Here is a 24,577-nt window from a genome sequence, read left to right on the forward strand (position 1 = left end):
AATGAGCAAGTGTCTTTTATTTTCATGGCTGCAGTCACCATCTCTAATGACCTTTGAGCCCAAGAATATAAAATCTGACTTTTCTTTCATTTCTGCTGCCAGTGAGTGAAGTATCACTTGCCAAGATCTTAATATTTCTGATGTTAAACTTCAAGTCAGGTGACAATATTCAGAATTGCTACACTCCTTTTCTAATCTTAAACCAATCAATTTGTCTAGGTAAACATACACTTTCCTTAAAAGATAAATAAAATGACCTGGTGCTTTCACTTCTTTTAAATTTTGCTTAATTGTTCTGTGATCCACACTACCAAAGACCTTAATATAATCAATAAAGGAGAACTTTTTTTTTTCCTCGAACTCCATTGCTTTCTCCATAAGCCAGTGAATCTTGGCAATTCTGCTTCTAGTTTCTCTGCTTCTTCAAAAGCCATTTTGCTTTTCTGCTAATTCTTGGTTCATATCTTGTGAAAACCTAGATTTCAGAATCTTAAGCATACTCTTGCTGGTATGTGAAATGAGCACAATTGTTTAGTAATTTGAATATTCATTATATTCTTTAGGACTGGAATATGAACTGATCTTTTCCTATATAGTGACCACTGTTGAGTTTCCCAATTTGCTTTCATAGTAAGTCCAACACTTTAAAGCAAGATATTTTTTATGATTTTAATAGTTCAGCTGGAATTCTGCCATTTTCACTAGCTTTACTTTTAGCAATTTTCCTCAGTCTCAATTTCATTCTACAGGATATCTGACTTTAGATGAGTAACCAAATCAAAGTGGTCATCAGTGCTGTTAATATCTTCAACATGTCTTTATATTTATGTGATCTCTTCTTCATCTCTTCTGCTTCTGTTAAATTCTTACCACTTCTGTCTTTTATCATGTCCATTTTTAAAAATGAAGCATTCCCTTGATATCTCTAATTTTCTTGAAAAATATAACCATGCTTTCCTCATTCAATTGTTTTCTTCTATTTGTTTGAATTGGTCATTTAAGAATGACTTATCTTTTATTGGAATTAACTAAGCTAATAAACTAATTAGAATCCATAAAGATGAATGAAATTCCAAAGGAAAATGAGGGGAAAGATTGCAGATGAAATTGCTATTTAATAGTGAATTCTATGAAATGTCCAAAGGAAAAAATATATGTATGTATAGGGAGCAAGAAATATATGGAAAGACAGAAACAGAGAGAGAGGACAGAGACAGAGACAAAAAAAGACAGAGACAGAGAGATTATGAGTGACAGAGACAGAGGCAGAGAGACAGAGAGACACACATAGATACATAGAGTTGGCCAAAATGTGAAAAGAATGGATCCTACTATACTTTTTAAATGAGAAAGAAATTGTATTAATATCTAATTTAAGCAGACAAAATACAGAGAAAGAAAGCTGAAATAGGCCAGTATTCTAATTAATATTGACACAAAAATAATGGATAAAATATAATCAAGAAGAAATTGGCAAGATATTATAAGATTATATATTATAGATAAGATGTATTCATATTAGTAATGAAGGATTTGCATAAGGCAAATATTTCATATCATATACCAAAGTAATTTTGAAATGAATATATTTCTAAAATATACAATGCCATTATCAAATTAGAATAGAATGGTAGGATATAGCTATAGATAAATGATTTGTTTTTGATCAAATAAATGTAACCTAAGATTATACGAGACAATATTAAAACTTTTGATTGTGTAAAATCAGTTTTTCAATTAAAAGCAATATAACTAATATTAGAAAGGAAAAAGTAAACTGGAAAAACATCTGTGCTAAATTTCTCCAAAAAGTGATTCACCATATATATGCATGTAAGATGGGTATACATATATATATTTATGGAGTCAACTCAAGAATAACTGACTTTCAAATACATCAATTCAAATAAATCAAAATAAATAATCAAAGGATACAAAAAAGCATTTCTCAAAAGAAGAAAGCTAATAATCATCTGAAAATGATCCAAATCATTAAAAAATAACTAAAATAAAAGTTATAAATCCTCCTTTATTTTTCTTCACACCCATCAGATTGTCAAAGATCAAAAATCAAAAAGGAAAATGATGAGTGTTGGAGGGAATGTGGAACGAGAGGTATACTCTTGTGGTTTTGCAACAATGAATTTATCCAGCCATTGTAGAAAGATGTGAAAAGTACATCTCTTTTTCTGACACCAAATGTTATACTATATTGTATGACATGGGAGATAAAAAAAATAAATTTATATTAATATAAAATGCAATTTATTTTTAAAAGAAAATATAGAAAAGAGCTTTCATGAAAAAAATTAAAAACAGAAAAGAAAGCAAAGTTGAGAAGGTAACAATAGTAATCATAGCAATTTTATTACTCTAATACCAAATTTAATATACTTTTTTCAAAATACTCTATGCAATACTAGCCTGCAATTTGTTTGCCAATTCCTTGTGTTTATATTCTTTTTTTCAAATTCATATGATGATACTTTAAAAAAAAATCTAAACAATTTAATTCCACAAAAAGTAAATGAGTAAACTATAAATGGCATCCCATGGGGGGAGAATGGATTATTCTCATAAACTATGGTCTATGAGGCACTTACTTTTGTGAAAAATACTAAAAATATGAAAATGCTAGAATATTTTATTAATATAACAAATATCATTAATATAAAACCCAAACTTGGCATTGTTTAGAATGAAAAAAAGCCTAAAAATATATCCAATAAGAGTGTGGTTAAGAAGGATGGCTGTTCTTCCTTTTGTCATTTGCCATTATCAATAGATTTAGAATAAACAACCAAAAAAAAGTAATTAGGGAATACATAATTAGATAAGTGGTGGTATACAAAATTAATCTGTAAAATATCACTATTTCTGTATATTTTTATTAAAATCAATATAAGTGGGGTGGAGCCAAGATGGAGGAGAGGAGACTCATCTTTATGTGAACTCTCCCTGGTGTTTTTCAGATGAACACCAAATCAAGCCTCTGAACTGGTTTTGGAGTGACAAAACCCACAATTATTTAGAGTGTAACAAATTTCTAGGAGAAAATATTGTGAAAGAATTTCAGAAAAGGGCTGCTACAATCAGTGATGGAAGGAGATGGCCAACCACAGGCACAATGCAGAGACTCAGGATGGTGCAGGTCCCACAATAGGAAATCTACTGGGAGGAATCTACAACACGATTGGCTACTCTGTCCTGGTTGCAAGTCAGTAGATCAGCAGATTATCTCTAAGACATCCAACACAAAATCAAAAGGCAAATAGTGAGGTGCTCAACCCCAGAATAATGTGGAACCAGGCTATGCCTACCTAACACTAGTAGTCAGCACTGACCCAGCACAGCTACTGTCACATGTAGAGGGAGCTTGCACAATCTCCCCTTTGTTCTAAAAGCATCAAACCTCAAACTTTTTTTTTTAATGATCAAAAAAGCAAAAAGAACTCTAACCATAGAAAGTTTTTATGGAGTAAGAGAAGAACAGCTTTCAAACCCTGAGAACACTAAAAGCAGATCACGTCCTGATGAAGCCACACAGGATGATATGATTTGGTCCCCCATCTCACAAAGCTCTCTTGGAAGAATTCAAAAAAAGATCTTAAAAGAGATTTAAAAGAAAAATGGGGAAAGGAAATGAGACCTTTGTAAGAGAATTTAGAAAAGGAAACAGAAACTATTTGATTAAAACTCCTTAAAAATAGATTCCGTTAAATGGAAAGTAAATATATCCCTATAAAGTACACTTGATGAAATGGAAAAAGCAATAACTCCTTACAAAACTGATTTGACAAAATGGAAAAAGAACACAACTCCTTGAAAAACAGAATTTGTGAAATGGGAAAAAAGGCAATCCATTGAACAAAACAACTCATTTAAAAATTCAACTGGCCTAGTTCAAAAGAAGCTAAAAAAGGTGACTGAAGAAAATAATTCACTAAAAATGACAACTGAACAAATGGAAATGAATGACTCAATGAGACATCAAGAATCAGTCAAACAAAACTCAAAAAAAAAAAAGAAAAAATAGAAGAAAACATAAAATACTTCATTGGCAAAAGAACTGACCTGGAAAATAGATGAAATAGAAATAATCTATGGATTATTGGACTTCATGAAAACTATGATGAAAAAAAGAGCCTAGACATCATCTTTCAGGAAATCATTAGGGAAAGCTGCCCTGATATTATACAACCAGAAGGTAAAATAACCATTGAAAGAATTCACTGATCACCTGCTGAAAAAAAACCCAAAATGAAAACCCCAAGAAATACCATAGTTAAATTTCAAGAATTATAGGGTTAAGGAAAAAAAAAAGGATTACAAGGAGCCAGAAAGAAACAATTCAAATATCAAGGAGCCACAATCAGGATTACCCAGAACCTAGCAGCTTTCACCTTAAAGGATTGAATGGCCTGAAATCTGATATTTCAAAAGACAAAGGAACTTGGTTCACAACTAAGAATGAACCCAGAAAAACTGAGCATCACCTTTCAGGAAAGAAGATGGACATTCCATGACACAGGTGGATTTAATTTATTTCTGATGAAAAGACCAGAGCTGAACAAAAAATGTGATCCCCAAATATAGAACTCAAGAGAATCATAAAAAGGTTAAAAAAGGAAAGAACTCTTGAGAACCCTTTCTTTGTTATGGGCATATTTAATGCAGGTATAATTTCATTTTATTGTGATAATATAAAAAAAGAAACTAGAGAAAGGAAAAGGATTGTATTGGAAAAAGAGGAAAATGGAGAGAAAATGAGGGAAATTATATCTCATGAAGAGGCAAAGAAGAACTATTATAATTGAGGGAAGGAAGGGAGAGGAATAAACATTATGTAAATCTTACTCTTATCAGATTTGGCTCAAAGAGAGAATATCAGACTAATTTGGTGTCACAGAGAAAATTGTCTCCCCTATGGGTAGTGTGAGGGGAAAGGGGAAAGAAAAGGGAGATGGATTGTAAAGGGGGAGGGCTGTTTGAGGCCGGTGGTGGTTAGAAGCAATATACTGGGGAGGAGGGAAAAGGAAAAGGAAAGAGAAAAGCATAATTTGGGGTATATAAGATGTCTGGAAATACAGACTTAGTCATTAAAAATATGAATGTGAATGGGATGAACTTTTCCATACAATGGAAGCAGATAGCAGGCTGGATTAAAAGCCAGAATCTTACCATATGCTGTTTACAAGAAACACATTTAAAGTAGTGATAAATACAGAGTAAAGGTAAAGGTGAATTATAATCTATTATGCTTCAGGTGAAGTAAAAAAAAAGCAGAGGTAGCAATCATGATCTCAGATTAAGCAAAAGCAAAAATAGATCCAATTGAAAGAGATAAGGAAGGAAATATATCTTTCTAAAAAGTTATCATGGATAATGAAGTAATGTCAGTACTAAACATATATGCATCAAGTGGCATAGCATGCAAATTCCTAGAAGTAAAGTTAAGAGAACTGCAAGGAAAAAAAAAGAGAGACTAAAACTATTCTAGTGGAGAGTCTCAATCTTGCTCTCGCAGAACTAAATAAATTGAACCACAAAATAAATAATAAAGAAATTAAGAAGGTAATTAGAATTTTAGAAAAGTTAGGTATCATGAATGTGTGAATAAGAGGAATGTTGTGGAAGGAGGAAGAGGGAAAATGGGCAGGAGGGTTGTCGCATGCATAAAAGAAACATGCATGGAAGGACTTTTACAATGGAAAGGAAAGTGTTGAGGGAGATAGTGATGGGTAATGTTTAAACCTCATTCAAATCTCACTAGCTTCAAAAAAAAGGCTAATTGATATTACAATTCTATCTTAGCCAAAAGAAAAGTAGGAGAATAGAATAATAGAACATAGGAATGACAATAGGGAGGACAAATATAAGAAAGTAGTAGTCAGAAGCAAAGACTTTAGGGGATGGACTGTACAAAAAGAGAGATAAAGAATAAACAGGAGAAAAAAGATTGAAGAAAGTGCAGTTAGTAATCATAACTGTAAATATGAATAGGATGAAAGTCCCTATAAAAGAGAAGCAGATAGCAAAATGAGAAATCAGAATTTAAAAATTCTTTAAAAAAAAAAAGAAACACAGACAAAAGAAAGACACCCTCAGAGTGTTAAAAGGGAGGTTAGAGAAGCCTAGAACTGAATCAATTATGCTTCAGCTAAAGTAAAGAAAATCAAGGGTAACAATCATGATCTCAGACAATAATGATAAAAACAGGTTTAATTAAAAATTCATTCAAAGAAAATTCATCTTGCTAAATGGAATCATAAACACTTTATAATATAAAGATCATAATGGATGCCCATCAATTGGAGAATGGCTGGGTAAATTTTGGTATATGAATGTTATAGAATATTATTGTTCTGTAAGAAATGACAAGCAGTATGAATACAGAGAGACTTGGAGAGACTTACATGAACTGATGCTAAGTGAAATGAGCAGAACCAGGAGATCATTATTAACTTCAACAACAATACTGTATGAGGATGTATTCTGATGGAAGTGGATTTCTTTGACAAAGAGACCTAACTCAGTTTTAATTGATAAATGATGGACAGAAGCAGCTACATCCAAAGAAAGAACGCTAGGAAATGAATGTAAACTATTTGCATTTTTGTTTTTCTTCCCAGGTTATTTTTACTTTATGAATCCAATTCTCCCTGTGCAACAAGAGAACTGTTCAGTTCTGCAAACATATATTGTATCTAGGATATACTGCAACATATTTAACATATATAGGATTGCTTGCCATCTAGGGGAGGGGGTGGAGGGAGGGAGGGGAAAAATTGGAACAGAAGTGAGTGCAAGGAATAATGTTGTAAAAAAATTACCCTGTCATGGGTTCTGTCAATAAAAAGTTATTATAAAATAAAATTATATATATATATATATATATATATATATATATATAAAGATCATACACTAAGACCATTTGGAATTTATACCAGCCTTGTAGCACCAGCTCAATATCAGAAAAACTTTTAGAATAATTGACCATATAAATAACAAAAATAATAAAATTATATGATTATAACAATAGATGCAGAAAATGCTTTAGACAAATTACAACATCCATTCCAATTAAAATCACTAAAGAACAATGGAACCACTGGATTTTTTTTTTATTATTAAAATGATCAAGAGAATCTATGTATAGCCAAGACTAGTCATTATTTGTAAAAGGTAATAAAACTTCAAGTTTTCCCAATTAGTTCAAGTGTAAAACAAGTATATCCATTATCACTATTTTCCAATATTGTACTAGAAATGTTAGCTCTAGCAATAAGATATAAAAAATAAATTAAAGGTATAAAAATAAACAATGAGGAAATAAAAGTCACTATTGTGAATGCTATGCTGGTGTACTTAGGAAACCAAAAAGAATCAACTAAAATAATTGGAAACATTAAATAGTTGCAGAAAAATTGCAGGACATAAAATAAACCCATATATATCATCAACATTTCTCTACACTAATGACAAAACCCAGCAGACAGAGATTTAAAAGAAAAAAAGAAATTCAATTTAAAATAATTAAGAAAATATAAAATGTTGAATGAACTTTAAACTCCTGGTACAAATTTCACCATAATTGTAATGGGCCAGAACTCTGGAGAAATGTGTTAACGCAGTGGAATTGTTGATACAATGGTTATCTAGTTTACGTGTACTTAGTACTTAGTATGGTGATGTAATAGTTCTACAGTTGATGTAATTGTAATAGCATATTTAAACTCAGGACAAGGTCAGCCATGGATATTCCATCTTTGATCAGATGGCTCTGCTGCCTCCTGCACTTTGGGATAGACTGATTCAGACTGGGAGACTGAAGAAGACAATAAAGACTTTAGACTCTGTTCCTGACTATTCTCATGGTTATTATTCTGCAGAAACCAAGACTGATCCTGAGATCTCCAGAAAGCTAACAAGAACATTACATTTTGGTGTTCAATATTAACTAAGGACCTACATCCGACTGACAAGATCGTGAGTTCAGTGAAGAAGTCCCAGTGACCTGAAAATAGGGTGAGTACAAAAATAGACAAGTAAGAAACTTTTATAAAGGTTAAACTAGTGTTTCAGCTGAAATAGGATGAATGCTTAGAAAAGAGCCTTCCCCACACCAAGGGAAGTGTGTAGAAAAAACCAAGATTCAATTGCATCTTGGAAACAGATTGGTGGACTCTTAGAAACATCCCCTTGGTTCTCCAAGGAAGAAAAATTAGAGTCAGATAAGTGAAAACTAGTAGGAAAGCAACTAATTGAATATTACAATGATGATGGTCCTGATTCAACTCCTGAAAAAACATAATGCAATTGGCTCTAGAGAATTACGTAAGTTTTAAAATAAGGAAAAAGGAGAAAAAACAGGAGGGGGGATGGTATTGACAAAGTAGCTGAAAAGCATGAAGAATTAGACAAGAAAGGAGTTAAGTACAGCACTGATGAAATTAAGGAGTGTGATACTTCACAGCATGAGCCATTAGGACATTCCCCATCCCTTGACTTCCCCCCCTATTTCCCCTTCATGGGTGGAGGGAGAAGGAGGAGAGAGAGAGACAATGACACAATCAGCACCATCCATGCAGCAGCTTTGTCCACCCCCTATGACAGATATAAAAAGGCACCAATTAAAGCTAAAAGTGAAAAACAGGATATATCTGATTTAAGAATAAAAGTATATCTTGTGATTGCAGAATTTGATTCTGCAGGTTAAGCCAGGAGAAGATACACTCCTTTTGATCTGGAAATTATCAAGGATCTGAAAAAGGGTTGCATTCTTTATGGGACTACATCACCTTATGCTAAAATTGTATTAGAGAATTTGGATTTTGAAATTTTAATCCATAGTGATTGGAAATCTATAGCAAGGACATGTTTGGAACCTGGAAAAAACTTGTTGTGGCTTTTGGAGTATAATGAACTCTGTAGAATACAAGACCAATGAAACAGGCAAACTGGAGTTAATATACCAATCACCTTTGATCAACTAACAGGCATAGGTCATCATGCAGACACTTTAGCTCAGATTAATTACCCTTTGATAGCATATGTTCAAATTGCTGCTGCTGATATCAAAGCATGGGACACTCTCCAAGGAAAACAAGATGGAGGAGAAAGCTTCATGAAAATAGAGCAAGGTTCAAATGAACCCTTTGCTGATTTCATGGGATATCTCCAGACAACTGTCATATGAACTATTGGTAAAAATGTAGCAACAGGAATAATGATAAAACAACTTGTTAGAGAAAATGCTAATGAGGTTTGTAGAAGAATTCTACTAGACTACACAAAGATGCTCCTTTAGAGGAAATCATAAGACACTGTGCCACAGTGGACACAAATACCTTTTATACCCAGACTAACATAGGAACAGAACACAAGAAGACAGGATCCTTTTTGGCAAGGGACTTCTAAAGAGACTCGTCAAGGCTTAATTGTGGTAAAGTAGGGCATCTGAAAGGTTAATGTGGGCATAGGGATAGAGTGAGAAGACAGTGTTAGAGAACAAGACCCAAAACCCTATATCCAAAATTCAGCAAAAGCTTCCAATAGGAATCAGAATGTAGATTGACTCAGCGAAACTGAAGCTCAGCTCCAGAGTCCCATTGGACATCAGAATGTAGACTGACTCAGGGAAACAAGAGGTGGGGCCCTGTTCCAAAGGTTCAGGCAAAAAATAAGTAGGGCATGATGGCTGCCAATGGGTACACCCAGAAAGTATTTACAAGTTTAATATTCAAACATGATCAATCAGCCAAAAAACAATTTGATGGAATAAAGGGATTATGTTATCTATCAGCCAAGAAGCAATCAGATGGGAAAAGGAATTGCAATTAGGGAAAACAGAATTGTATGCAGCTGGGACTACTGAGACACCCCTGAAGAGGGTAAATCTGTCCCTGTCTGGTCTATGGATCCTTTGCCTCCAGGCACAGAAGGCTTGTCCATTTTACCTCCTGAGAATAAACAATGTTCATCCATACACTGATGTGGGAAACTGGGAATGTGTAGTTAATATCCCAATTACTAATACAGATAGACAATGTGTGACTTATCAACCAGGAGGAGCAGTAGCATCAGGTTTACTGATACAGACTCCTAATAGGCAATCTGGTAATGGTTGCCCATATTCTGACTCCCAGCAGCAGAATCCATGAATATTCTGGACTGCAGCTGTTATACCTGACCATCCTATGCTACTATCTATATAAATGGCATATCATTTGAAGGGTTGGTAGACACAGGTGCAGATCATACAGTCATTAAAAGTGCCAAATTGCCATTTCATTGGCCAAAGATTAAAGCAAACACCTATATTTCTGGCATAGGAGGATCAGTAGCAGTTGAAGTTAGTACTTCCCCGGTACAACAGGAGGTTTTACTCCTTTTGTAGTTGAAAAATCTCCATCAATATATGGAGAAGACACATTTTACAGCAGTTAGGATTACAAATGAGTACTTCGGCTTTTTAGGGTGGGCTGCTTTTGAAGGTCTGTATGCACTCTTTATAGGAATAGATTCAATGGAAAACTGATACATTAGTATGGGTAGAACAGTGGTCCTTAAAAAGTAATAAAATTCAGACCTTATTAGATATAGTACAAGAGGAACTTGACCAATTATACTTACAACCTTCTGTAAGTCCTTGGAATTCCCCAGTATTTGTTATAAAAAAGAAATCTGGAAAATGGAGGATGTTGACTGATTTAAGAAAAGTAAAGGAACAGATGGAAACTATGGGAATTCTTCAGCCTGGACTCTCATCTCCTACTCGATTGCCTAGAGAATGGCCTCTTTGGGTTGTAGACATTTAAGGGTTATTTCTATTCTATCCCTCCAAATAAGGAGGATATGAAAAGATTTGCCTTGTCAGTGCCCAGTGTTAACTTAGTGGAGCCTTATAAAAGATATGAATGGACAGTTTTGCCATAGAGAATGAAAAACAGTCTTACTATGTGTCAAATGTATGTTGCTGCTGCTCTTACTTTAGAAAGAAAAGCATTTCCAAAAGTTATATTATTACATTACATGGATGATATCTTGGGGTGTGCAACTGAGGAGCAAATGTTAGAAGCATATCTATTAAAAAAACTATAGAAACACTAAGGAACTACAAATTTCATATAGCTCAGAAATTATTGCAAACTGCATATAGCACAGAAAAAATTTAAAGACAGGCTCCTTTTCAATATTCAGGATATGAAGTATATCCTAAGTTGCTTACACTACAAAAACTTTCCTTAAGAACAGAGAAGCTAAACACCTTAAATGACTTTCAGAAATTGATAGGAGATATTCAATGGATGTATCCAGTGTTAGGCTTAACTACCAATCAATTGCAATAATTATATGACATTTTAAGGGGAAAAAGTACTTTAAACTCACCATGCCAACTTACAAAAGAAGCTCAAGAGGCTTTGAGAGAAGTTGAACTGGCTTTATTCAATGTGGTTGAGAATTATTCAAAAACCCTTGGAAATATTACTTTTTGGTACAAAAGAGGCACCCACAACACTCCTTCATCAAGGAGATAGTGTGATAGAGTGGGTGAACCTTCCCAGCACAACCAGAACAAAGTCTTATTCCTTACCCAGTGTTTATGGCTAAAATTTTATTAAAGGCTATAAGCAAGCAGTACAATTATCTGGGATAAGACCTGACAAGATATACACTTTTTATACCAATGCATAAATTAATGCATGTTATGAAACCATCCCAGAGTGGCAAATTTTATTGGCCATAGCTCCAAATTTTATATACAGTTCCTATTAAAGATAACCCAGCAATACCAGCAGCAAAAGATACAGCCCAATTCATTACCCAAAACATTTCCTTCTACAAGCTTTTGCATTTATGGGTATGCCAAAAGCAATAAAAATAGATAATGGACCTCCATATACTTTTAAACATTTTGTACACTTTCCTGCACAGTGTCAGATTTTATAACCACTGGCATAACTTTTAATCCTCAAGGAAACCAAGACATCAAGACACACCTCCAAAAAAAAAGGGGGGGGGAGACACAGGTAATCCTAGAGAACTTTTAAATTTAGCTCTCTATACCATTTTTTTTTTAATGTTCAATAAAGATGCACTGGCTCCAGCAGATAGGTTTTATAACCCACTGGAAGGGCAGTGCCCAGTGCGAGCAGCTCAATGATTTTTAGATAATCGCCAGGTTCCAAACCTTCAGCAAAGTTGCAGGGTATAAAATAAACCCACATAAGTCATCAGCATTCTTATATATCACTAACAAAACCCAACAGTTAGAGATACAAAAAGAAATTCCATTTAAAGTAACTATTGATTGTATAAAATATTTAGGAATCTATCTGCCAAGGGAAAATCAGAAACTCTATGAGCAAAACTACAAAACACTTTCCACACAAATTGTCTGATCTAACCAACTGGAAAAATATTAAATGCTCTTGGATTGGGCAAGCAAATATAATAAAGATGACAATACTACCTAAATTAATCTATTTATTTAGCGCTATATCAATCAGACTCCAAAAAAACTACTTTGATGAACTAGAAAAAATAACAACAAAGTTCATATGGAAAAACAAAAGGTCAAGAATTTCAAGGGAATTAATGAAAAAAAAAATCAAATGAATGTGGCCTAGCTGTACCAGATCCAAAATTATATTATAAAGCAGCAGTTACTAAAATCATCTGGTACTGGCTAAGAAATAGACTAGTTGATCAATGGAATAGGTTAGGTTCAAAGGACAAAACAGCCAATAACTTTAATAATATAGTGTTTGACAAATCCAAAGACCCCAGTTTCTGGGATAAGAATGCACTATTTGACAAAAATTGCTGAGAAAATTGGAAATTAGTACGGCAGAAACTAGGCATTAATCCACACTTAACATCGTACACCAAGATAATGTCAAAATGGGTTCATGACCTAGGCATAAAGAATGAGATTATAAATAAATTGGAAAAGCATAGGATAGTTTACCTCTCAGACCTGTGGAAGAGGGAGGAATTTATGACCAAAGAAGAACTAGAGATCATTATTGACCACAAAATAGAAAATTTTGATTATATCAAATTGAAAAGTTTTTGTACAAACAAAAAAATTAAATGCAGACAAGATTAGAAGGGAAACTATAAACTGGGAAAACATTTTTACAATCAAAAGTTCTGATAAAGGCCTCATTTCCAAAATATATAGAGAATTGATTCTAATTTATAAGAAATCAAACCATTCTCCAATTGATAAATGGTCAAAGGATATGAACAGACAATTCTCAGATGAAGAAATTGAAACTATTTCTAGACATAAGAAAATATGCTCCAAATCATTATTAATCAGAGAAATGCAAATTAAGACAACTCTGAGATACCACTACACTCCTATCAGATTGGCTAGAGTTGCAGGGAAAGATAATGTGGAATGTTGGAGGGGATGTGGGAAAACAGGGACACTGATACATTGTTGGTGGAATTGTGAACACATCCAGTCATTCTGGAGAGCAATTTGAAACTATGCTCAAAAAGTTATCAAACTGTGCATATCCTTTGATCCAGCAGTGTTTAGAAGGGAAAGGGGCCTGTATGTGCCAAAATGTTTGTGGCAGCCCTGTTTCTAGTGGCTAGAAGCTGGAAAATGAATGGATGCTCATCAATTGGAGAATGGTTGAGTAAACTGTGGTATATGAGTGTTATGGAATATTATTGTTCTGTAAGGAATGACCAGCAGGATGAATACAGAGAGGACTAGCGAGACTTACATGAACTGATGCTAAGTGAAATGAGCAGAACCAGGAGATCATTATATACTTCAACAACGATACTGTTTGAGGATGTATTCTGATGGAAGTGGATCTCTTTGTTAAAGACATCTAATTCATTTTCAATTGGTCAAGGATGGACAGAAGCAGCTACACCCAAAGAAAGAACACTGGGAATGAATATAAACTGCTTGCATCTTTGTTTTTCTTCCCAGGTTATTTATAGCTTCTGAATCCAATTCTCCCTGTGCAACAAGAAAACTATTCGGTTCTACACACATATATTATATCTAGGATATACTGTAACCTATTCAACATGTAAAGGACTGCTTGTTATCTGGGGGAGGGAGTGGAGGGAGGGAGGGGGGAAATCGGAACAGAAGTGAGTGCAAGGAATAATGCTGTAAAAAATTACCCTGGCATGGGTTCTATCAATAAAAAGTTATTTAAAAAAACTGATATTTTCAATATCTTTTGAGTTATTCTTTCAGCCATATTGGTTAAAACCAATTCAATCTCTCTTGGAACCTCTTGAGCCTCTTTTGTGAGCTGCATGGTGAGTCTAAAGCACTGTTTCCTTTTAATGGTGATAACAACATAACTTTTGGAGATGCTTTTTGTATGGGAATAAGGTCAACAGCCACATGCATTTGACACATATTAGGGCTGTTCTTTATTCCCTATGACAAAACTGTCCATTCAAATCCTTTATGAGGCTCAGCTAAATTAATGCTGGGCACTGAAAAAGATAAATCCCTTCATATCCTCCTTATCTAGAGGAATAGAATAAAAATAATCCTTACTCCAAAAAGACTATTCCCTAGGCAATTGAGGAGATGCAGACCCAAGCTGAAGAGCTTCTATTGTCTCCATCTTTCCATTTACTTCTCTTAAATCAATCAACATTCTCCATTCCTCAACTTTCCCTTTTATAACACATTCAGGGGAATTCCAAGGACTTAGAGAAGCTTGTGAATGTCCTTGGTTAAGTTACTACTGTCCTATACCTAGTGAAGTCTGAATCTTTTCACTTTGTAAGTTGTCTCTTCCCCACTGATTGATGTAAAATAAATAAAATTTTCTGTTTTATCTTTAAATTCCCATCTCAAAGAGGAAGCACTAATTTTAGCTACTATAGATCCTTTTATGCCAGAGAAATAGGTGTTAGTTGTAATCTTTAGCCAATTAATAGACCAGCTGGTACCTCTAATAGGTGTACGATCTACATCTGTATCTACCAATCTTTTCAATGGTCTGCCATTCACATGGATAATCAGCAAAGGACATTCAGCTGTAACAGCTGCAGTCCATAATATCCCTGAATTCTGCTGCCAGAAGTCAAAGTTTGAATAACTATCACCAAATTGCATTCCAGGAGTGTGAATCAATAAATCTGATGTTATTTTCTCCTGAGTCATAGATCACACCTTGTCTATCTATATTAGTGATTGGGACAATAGCTACACATTCCTCAGTTTTCCAAATCAATATATAAATAGACACTGTCTTATAAGTACTCTCAGGAGGTGAGGCAATCAAGCTAACTGTGTGTGGAAGCAAAAGATCTATAAGGTGAACAAAGACAATTTTCAGATCCTCAGAGAACATCCTTATAATCATATAGGTATAAAACTCTACTTTCTCTAACTGCAATCTCTTACCTTCACAGGCTTGCTTAGAGACTAACTGATCAAGTTGGAGTACTGCATTTTCAAAGACTATAGCAAAGCACAATAGCAATTGCTGCCCTCAAAACACCATAATCATGCCTTGCCTGAGGCAATGGAGCCTATTCCCCTTCTTTTGTAATGACAGCATAGGGAGTTGCAACTGGTCAGTGGTCTGTGCTGATGATATCTTCTCCCCTCCCATTCCTCCTACTACTTCCTCCCCTAAAGCAGTAGCAAATGAGATAAATTAACAAAATGTTAAAGAGGATTTCTCTGGTTAGCTTCCACATGGCATATTCACCAACTTTCTGCTTGTTTTTTTTTTCCTTCTCAATTTCAGCCAGTAGGCTGAATTCTTTCTGTTCTAACTGTTGTAACCTAACTTTTTGTCCTTTATCTAACTCAACCTGTAATTCAGCCTGTAATTCTTTTATCTTTTTAATTGTTTGTAATGTGATTTTTCATTTTACCTCTAACTCAAACTCTAATTCTTGCTCTATACTCTCAACCATCTGTATTAGCTCTAGATATTTTTTTTCCTTGCTGAGCTATACCTAATGGGTGTGGGAGTAAATGCTTCTGAAATAGCCCAGGCAATAGAATTCAAGACGGCCATAGTAATTCATAATTTAGAAATAATCTATTTGTAGCTGGCCTAGATGGTATGCATGGCCAGGACGGACCTCCAGAAGGATTCTGACATGATTCTGTGCCCAACTGAAGTAGGGACAGCCTTATAAGCATTCTTGTTCATCCTTGCTGGCACCTTTGACATTAAACAGTGACTCAAGTTTTACAACAGGAGATCGGGGGTTTTACAGATGAAAGGAGAATCCACTGGGGCAAATGTTTTAACATAGATAGGGATCAGGGTTAGGCGACCACCCTCACAGAACAGACACCCTTAAGAGCATTGTTGATCTGGGCCTTTGAAGTGCAAAAGACGCCCCCTAATCTACCTGAGCAAACTTTCTTCTGCTAGCCCAAGGCCTTTGAAGTATGGCAGAAAGGAGGGCCATTTGTCCATTTCACTTCCGAGCTTAAAAATAAGCTTCCTGGTCATCTTTGTTAAAAGATCATCCATCTGGCTCTTTATTCTATTTACACGAGCTGTACACATAGCTGTGTCCTCTACCTTGATTGTAGAATTACTGTGTCTTCCCGATTAATTAATGAGGATTTAGCAATCTATAATGTGCCCACATTTGGGTGCCATTTGTAAATGTTAACTCAAGGCATTCACTATATTTGCAAATACCCTTGTTCCATACTGCATTCACTATTGCCAGCCTCTCCTAATTTCCAGGGCCTCAGAGAAATCTCTGGTCACTGTCTTTTGCAGTATTTAAATCAATTTTACCTCTCTGAGGTCTTCAGAGACCTCTGGCCATCATTTATAGGAATGATAGTTTACATACATGGTAGAGTGCTCAAGAAGAGATATGTGTAAGCTCAAGGTCTTTTATTCACATGATCACATCCTGTCTACCAGACCTCCTCTGACTCCCAATGAACACTAAGTCAAAGAGGACCTACTTCCTTGTCCCACAGCTTAAATAGGGTCTATGAGGTCACACACACAGCCAATCAGAGAAGGATCCTCATTAACAATGAGATCTCAATGTGATAGTCTGTTTCCTCACAGAAATCACTTCCTGGAGTCTCAGGCAAAGCCTGTTCACTCCTGTTGCATTTGTACATGACTCAACCCTTAGAGTATCCCAATAATTTTTAAATTTTAAATTCTCTCTCTTGAAACTATTTTCTTGTTAAACTATTTTTCCAATGAAGTATTTTACATTTTCTTTAAGTTTTTCAACTTTTTTTTTTCAGTTTGACTGATTCTTGATGTCTTGCAGAGTCATTGGTTTCCATTTGCCCAGTTTTATTTTTTAATGTCTGATTTTCATCAGTTAGCTTTTGTATTTCCTTTTTTTTTTTTTTTCATTTCATTAATTCTACTTTTCAAGGTATTGTTTTCTTTAGTGGATTTTTTTTTTTTTTTTACATCTGGCCAATTGTTTGTATGTGTGTATGTGTGTGTGTGTGTGTGTGTGTGTGTGTGTGTGTGTGTGTGTGTGTGTTTTAAGGAATTGATTTCTTCAGTCCATTTTTATCCTTCCTTTTCTAAGCTGTTGACTCTCTCTTGCATATCTCTTATTTGTTTTCTCATTTTTTCTTCTACCTCTCTTATTTGCCTTTTAAAATCCTTTATGAGGGACATCTAGGGGGACAGAGCAGTGGAACTAGTCAAAAGGACCTGAGTTCAAATTCAGCTTCAGAAATTTAACACTATTAAGTTACTAAACTGTAAAACTTTTTACAAGTCACAACTCCTATTGCCTCACAAAATAAATAAATTTTAAATTAAAAATGAAATAAAGTCCTTTATGAGGGCTTCCATTAACCCTCTTTGGAGTTGAGACCAATTCATATCATCCATTGAGATTTTCTACGTGGTCATTTTGGTCTCTTCCAAGTTGTCATTTTAGTCTCTTCTAAGCTGGTGTTTAAGTCTTCTCTATCACCATAGTAGCTGTCTATGGTTCTTTTTTGTTTTTTGCCAATTTCCTTTCTTTCTTTTTTCCTATTTTGTGACTTTTGAGATCAAGTTCTCCTCCTGGGATAAAGAGGGCACTATTCCAAACTTCTTGGTGCATCTCTGAGCTTTGACTTTGACCACAGGGGCCCCTTGTGTTTGGTATGTTGTTCATAGCATGAGGTAGATGTACCTACTCTCTCCAGGCAATAGCCTGGTTAACTGGATCGGCAATTTGCCTATTATACTGGGACTGAAGAGCTCCACTGGTCTGCTCTGGTACTGAGCCAAGACTGATAGTCTCAGTTGTTGATCTGTTATGATTAAGACCCTTTCACTGACTTTCCCAGTGAAATGGGCTCAGCACTTGCTTTCATCACACTGAGCCTGACATTTCTTGAAATCCTTCTAATCTATCTTGAGCTGGGGAGTGGTTTCATTCCATCATTCTGTTCAGTGACTTGGTTTCATGTAGTTTTATAGAGAAAATAGGAAAACTCAAGCAGCTTCTTGGCTTTACTCCTCCATGTTACCCTGCTCCTGGAATTCCTAGGCAAACAGAGTTAAGTGATTTAATAGAGGGTCACACATCTACTTATGTCTTGCCTAGATTTGGACTCAAGACTTGCTGATTTCATGTTCAAAATTCATGTCCAAGAGTTTTGCTAGAAACTGAGTATATAGGAGAGATCTTGCTCAGCAAAAAGGTCATTTATTTTGATGAGAGACAAAAGTTTGTGAAAAGCAATACTCATGAAGATGTGTGTGGGTGCACAGTGAAATAGCTTGCCTAAAAATTATTTAGTCTATGAAGAAAGTGATCCTTCACAAGCTTACAGAGGAAGCAAGAATAAGGAAGCCTTGGAAACATCAGGGTATATATCCATATCCATATCCATAAAGTCACAAACTCTTAGAGGAAAAAGATGACAGGCAACAAGGAGAGGCGCTGGGAATATTGCAACTACTAAACCAGAGGTCTTGTTTTTTTACTGAATCACATCAGTTTATCTTCTTCTTTCAAAACTTTTGTAGTCTATCATCTGTAAAATCAAAATAAACTCAAATATCTCCAGATTTGCTATACTTTAGTCACTAATTCAAGTATCTATAGATTTCTTATCCACAATATTCCTATCAAATCTAGACTGACAAAAATGATTATTACTGAATAATTTTCAATAATTATTTTTACCCTTTAGACATAAATTTGCAAATAATATGGGGGCATTATAAATTTGGAACTTTTTTATATGAATACAGATGTCTTATTCATTTTTCAATTATGTGACACTAAAAAACCCAGCACAGATAGAAAAACTGCAAAACTATTAAGATCATTAGATTTGGAGTGAGGACAGGAGTCATAGTATAAAGGTTCAAACCCCCTTTCTGTCACTTATTACCTGTCTGATGCTGGGCAAATTATTTCACCTTTATAAGCATATTTCATTATTTCTAACATAAAGACATTAGACTAGTTAGCTTTCTGATCACTTCTAAATATAAATCTATGAACATTTGGCCCAATGTTCTATCAAAATATCATAGACATTTGTGCAATATATTGACTATAAATACTTAGATTTGATAATACAGTGCTATTATGCCCATTTAGCTAGTGATGTTTCACATATGTAAATCCAAAGCTAGCAGCTGAAATCTTTATCTTTACTATTACAAATACTGTGGCTGTAAATATATTTGTCTGTGTGGCTTTTGTTCTTTCTTTATCCCTTATTTTTTTTCTCTTTTTCCCCCTACAATTGATATGGGTGTGTCAGTCCTGTAGTGCGGATTCTAAGTCAAAGAAAATGATTAATCAAGGGTTTTTTTTTTTTAACAAAATTCCCAATTATTTTATAAAATATTTGAATCACTTCACAACTCCAATAACAAATTAACATGTATGTTTCCAAGACCCTTTAAACATTTGTTTTTGATCTTTTACTGTCTTGTTCAATTTGATCTTGGAGAAATCATAGCTCAGAGTTGTTTTAATTTATATTAATCTGATTATTCAAGATTTTGAGGGTTTTTTTCACATAGCAGTTGATGGTTTGCATTTTTTCTTTCTAAAACCACCCATATTCTCTGATGACTTGCTTACTTAGGAATAACTCTTCATTTATATATCTTTGCATTCATTATAGATTTTGGATGTCAAACTTTTCTTAATGATATTTAAATCCACTGTTGTCTCCCTGTCCACATATTTGTTCTAACTTTAGCAGCATTGATTTTATTTATCAAAAGCATTTACATGTCAATATAGTTGTCTTTATCTTTTCTATCTTATATATATTTCTAAAAAATTTCCCTAATCCATAGTTTTGAGAAATATTATATTTTTAAATGCTGCAAACTTTTATATTTAAATAATTTGTTATAATGGGCTGAAGCTCTTGAAGCTCTCATTGCACTGAGGTCCCTCTTAGCACTTGAGGCTAAATAGTAATTGGACAATACTCTATAAATATATGCTTGGAGAAAGAATGGCCCTGCCCTCTCCCAGTGCAAGCTGGATGTGTTGTATAGGAGATTGCATAGACGATTGGTGGATGGAGTGAGTGAGGGAGAGGCACTGTGGGTGGGATTCATGTCACAAGTGTTCTCATTTTGTATTGCCATTTTCCTCTTCACCTCCACAAAGAATAAAGACCAAGGATTTTCCCTTAACAAGAATTCCTGACTCCAGCTGATTTTAAAATACTCAGTCATCACACTTGGCATCCAACATGGGGCCCAAGGACACTACTTTCACTGAAGAAGTCTCCGGTGACCAGGAAATTAAGTAAGTGTTTTAAAAGACAAACAGGAAACTTACTTTGTAAAGGGCTAAACTAGTAACCTTTTCTGGCTGAAATGGGACAGATGTCAGGAAAAGATTCTCCTCCACCCACCAAATCATCTACACAATCTTCTCTACAACACATCTAGTTTGCATTGAGAGTAGGCGGGGCCATTCTTTCTCCAAACATATATTAATAGAGTATTGTCCAATTGCTAATTAGCTTCAAGTGCTAAGAGGGACCTCAGTACAATGAGAACTTCAAGAGCTTCAACCCATTACAATTTGTCTATTTGAAATTTATTGTTTTGTGTTCTAAGATCTAAACCCAATTAAAAAAAAAATCAAAATCTACTTTATGTCCTGATCTATCTGGTCACTATACCCAGATGACTCCAAAGGAGAAAGTGAGATAGATGACCTCACAAAGCCCTCCCTTACTTAAGTTCAATTAATTTGCATTCCAAGAGTGAAGGACAAACAATAACAAAACAAATGGTCATCCAAATTAAGTATAATACATCAATTAAAAACCATGATTCCCATTACTTTATGTTCTTGCTTTTTTTATTGAATACCAAATATTTTATATTCTTCCTTCCACATATTGCTTATTTAATCACTTTTAGTTATCTATTTTAGCTTTTTTTTATCAATTACCATATATTTTGATAATTATTACCAACATTTTCCAACAGAACTCTATGACTTTTTTCTTGAAGATTTTGATAATAAATTTTAATATTCAATTATTTTGTGCCAGAGCTCCTCTGAATTGAATACATATTTTGATTATAAGTATTATGGACTTGCTGTTTTCACTCAAAAGATGTCCTAATTGTGATTCTGTATTATCTCTACTTCCAGTGAGTTGGTATAGCTCTTGTCCTAACATCAGCAGAAATGGTGAAAAGTTTAGTGATCCTAAGATCACTCATGGCAGAACTGAACATATGTTCTATAATTTCCACAAATATATATATATATATATTCTCCTGAGATTTTTCTCCTTTTTTTAGCATTCTGAACATATTCAGCACTATGCAGATGAAAATGCTAAAGCTTTGGGTATCAATATGACAGAAGGAAAGGAAGCATTTTGGTCAAGTTCATTCAGCACATTTCCCTACAATAATATAGAAAATATTTCAGACTGAGTTTCTACTGAAAAGGCCAAAAAATAGTCACTGTGCATCATTTTTCTGGGACACAGAAGTTTAGAGAGATAGTGAAAATTGGCCAGAAGCATGTCTAGTGGCAGTGGCTACAAAAACCATTCCAATACACAAGGATGGAAAAGGAGCCAAGACAGAGCCCCAATACAGAAAGCACCTGTGTAGAAAGAGATCCCAGGAAACTCTGAATTAGCACTGGGCACAGAAATGGGTGCCATCTGGCAACTCTATCACCCATTACCTACTTCCAAGTTGATTATTCATGGCAGACAAAAGCAATCATAAATGAGTAGGGCCCTAGATAACTAATGGATGGGCAAGGAACAAGTTCTGGAAATACAGCTGTGTGGCTTTGAACTTAGGAGCAAAAAAAAAAAAAGCAGTTCAATTCCAGTCTTTAGTCTTGCATATTAGTATGAAGTGGAATAACCAAGAAAAGGTTTAAAACTAAAAAGTAATCAAAAGTTCTGTGACTCTACACTGGTTGGAACTCCCAACAGGATAATATAGAATAAGCCCAGAATAAACCATGGAAATTCAATCATATACAAGCCAATTGATGAACATCTGTGACAGGAATTTTCTGACCAAGAGGGCAATAAGTAGACCTCTTCCACAACACTATGGAATCATTGAAAACTTGCAGGACCCCAGAATGACCAATAAAAAGAGAAGAAAAATATATAAGCACCAAAGCTTGAGTCAGAAACCTTCCAACACCCCCCCCAAAAAAAGGGTATAAAACCCAATATTAACCTAAAGTCTATAGTAAAGAAGGAGGCTGTAAGAAAAAGCAGACAAAAAATAACCTATTAAATTCCATTATGGTGATAGGTAAGGTCAAGTAACAAACAGAGAAAAAGAAAATTAATTTTAAGCAAAGCTGCAAATTTTTTTTTTTCAAATTAGACACAAGCCCAGTGATATTTCTTGGAAGATTTAAGAAAGGAAAAAATAGGTTTAAAAATCAAACGGTAGTAATAGAAAAATAAATGGAAGGAGAAAGGAGAGCTTTGTAATAAAAGACTGTTAAAAGAGAATTAAAAGCTTTATTAAAAGAGGTACAAAACATTAATGATAATAATAGTAGCCTAAATAGAGGTTAATGACTGCATGATACAGTAAGAAAAAATAAAACAAAGTAAAAAAAATTGAAAAGAATTAAGGACAGAATGGAATGTTTCATAGGAAAAATAACTAAAGTAGAAAATGGATAGAAAAGAAGTAATTTATGAATCATTTTTATTATCGTGATCAAAAAATGTTCTTAGATGTCATTTTTAAGAAGTATTAAACTCTTAGAACCAGACGGCAAAGTAAAAGTTGAAAGAATCCATTGGTCACTTCCTGAAAGACACCCAAAATGAAAGCTCCTGGGAATACTATATTCAAAACCTAGGTCACAGATCAAGAGGAGAAAGATATTTCAAATAGCAAGAAAAAACAAACAAAAAAAAATCAAATACCAGCAGCATCCCTCATGATCACACAAAATTCATAAGCCACTAGGAGAAAAAAAAAAGCAGAAGAGGTTGAAGAAATTGAAATATGATATTCCAGAAGGTTTACTGTAATGTTCTTCTCTAAAATATAATGTTCTCTGGGAGCAGGTTTCTTGGGAGGTTTCTGGAGGCAGCTTTAGTTTCAGTTCAGAGTAATAATCACCTCAAATTCAGCCAGGAGTTCAAGTCCAGTATTCTTTATTTTCTTTTTATATGTATTGTCTCCTTCCTTGCCCCCAGTTAGCTTTCTTAGAGGCCTATCTCTTTCCTTAGTTCCCAGAGCTCTTATTGCTAGTCCTTTGCCTCTGTCAGCTTCAGCCTCTCTTCCTCCAAATGTCTCCAGCCAGCACAATGGTGGAAGTTGGAATGAATCTGACTCCGCTTCTGAGAGTGGGCTTGTGGGTTTCTGTGTCTGGCCCTGAGAGATTCTTGCTTATATGCTATGCACTAGGTATACTCCAATCATTACATCACTAGGAAACCATTATTTGTTGTAGGATTAAATCAATGTGAAATTAGATTTAACCATTGTCTCCTCAATTCCACTTAGGACCTGGTTTCAAGTTCTGGTCCGTAACATCTGCTTGTAGGATCAGATCGATCATACCAAACCATGCTAAATTACATAATTATTGTCTCTATAAATTCCACTTTCTTAGTACCTTGTAAGAATCAGAACAGGTTACAAATAGTGTAATCCTACAGAGTGAAAATAGATCTTTAATGAAATAAAAAACTTCAAAATATTCTTCAAAACACAAAACAATAGCCGAGTATAAAAAAATGGAATTAAAAAAAGGACTTCAGCCATTGAGCTATTGCGATACGAACTCAATATTCAACAAAAACATTGCAAAAACTAAAAAGTAGTCTGTCAGAAATTAATTATAGATGAAGAAAAGTTGTATATTAATACCAAGTTAAATTCAAAAAGGCTAGATATGGAGTGGCAACATTAGCAAATTAATGGAGCATGAGAGAAATAAACTGTCAGACCTATAGACATCCTCAAACAAAAAATTTTAAAAATTAAAGTTATTAAACTTAGAAGGGGATAACAACATCAAAACACCTAAGGTCAAAACCCTAAAGAAAAGTGAGAAGTGCTCTCAAGCCCAGAAAGAACTCATGAAAGAGCTGAAAAAGGAGATT

This window comes from Antechinus flavipes, chromosome 3 (genome assembly GCF_016432865.1).
Source record: "Antechinus flavipes isolate AdamAnt ecotype Samford, QLD, Australia chromosome 3, AdamAnt_v2, whole genome shotgun sequence".
Classification (NCBI taxonomy): domain Eukaryota; kingdom Metazoa; phylum Chordata; class Mammalia; order Dasyuromorphia; family Dasyuridae; genus Antechinus; species Antechinus flavipes.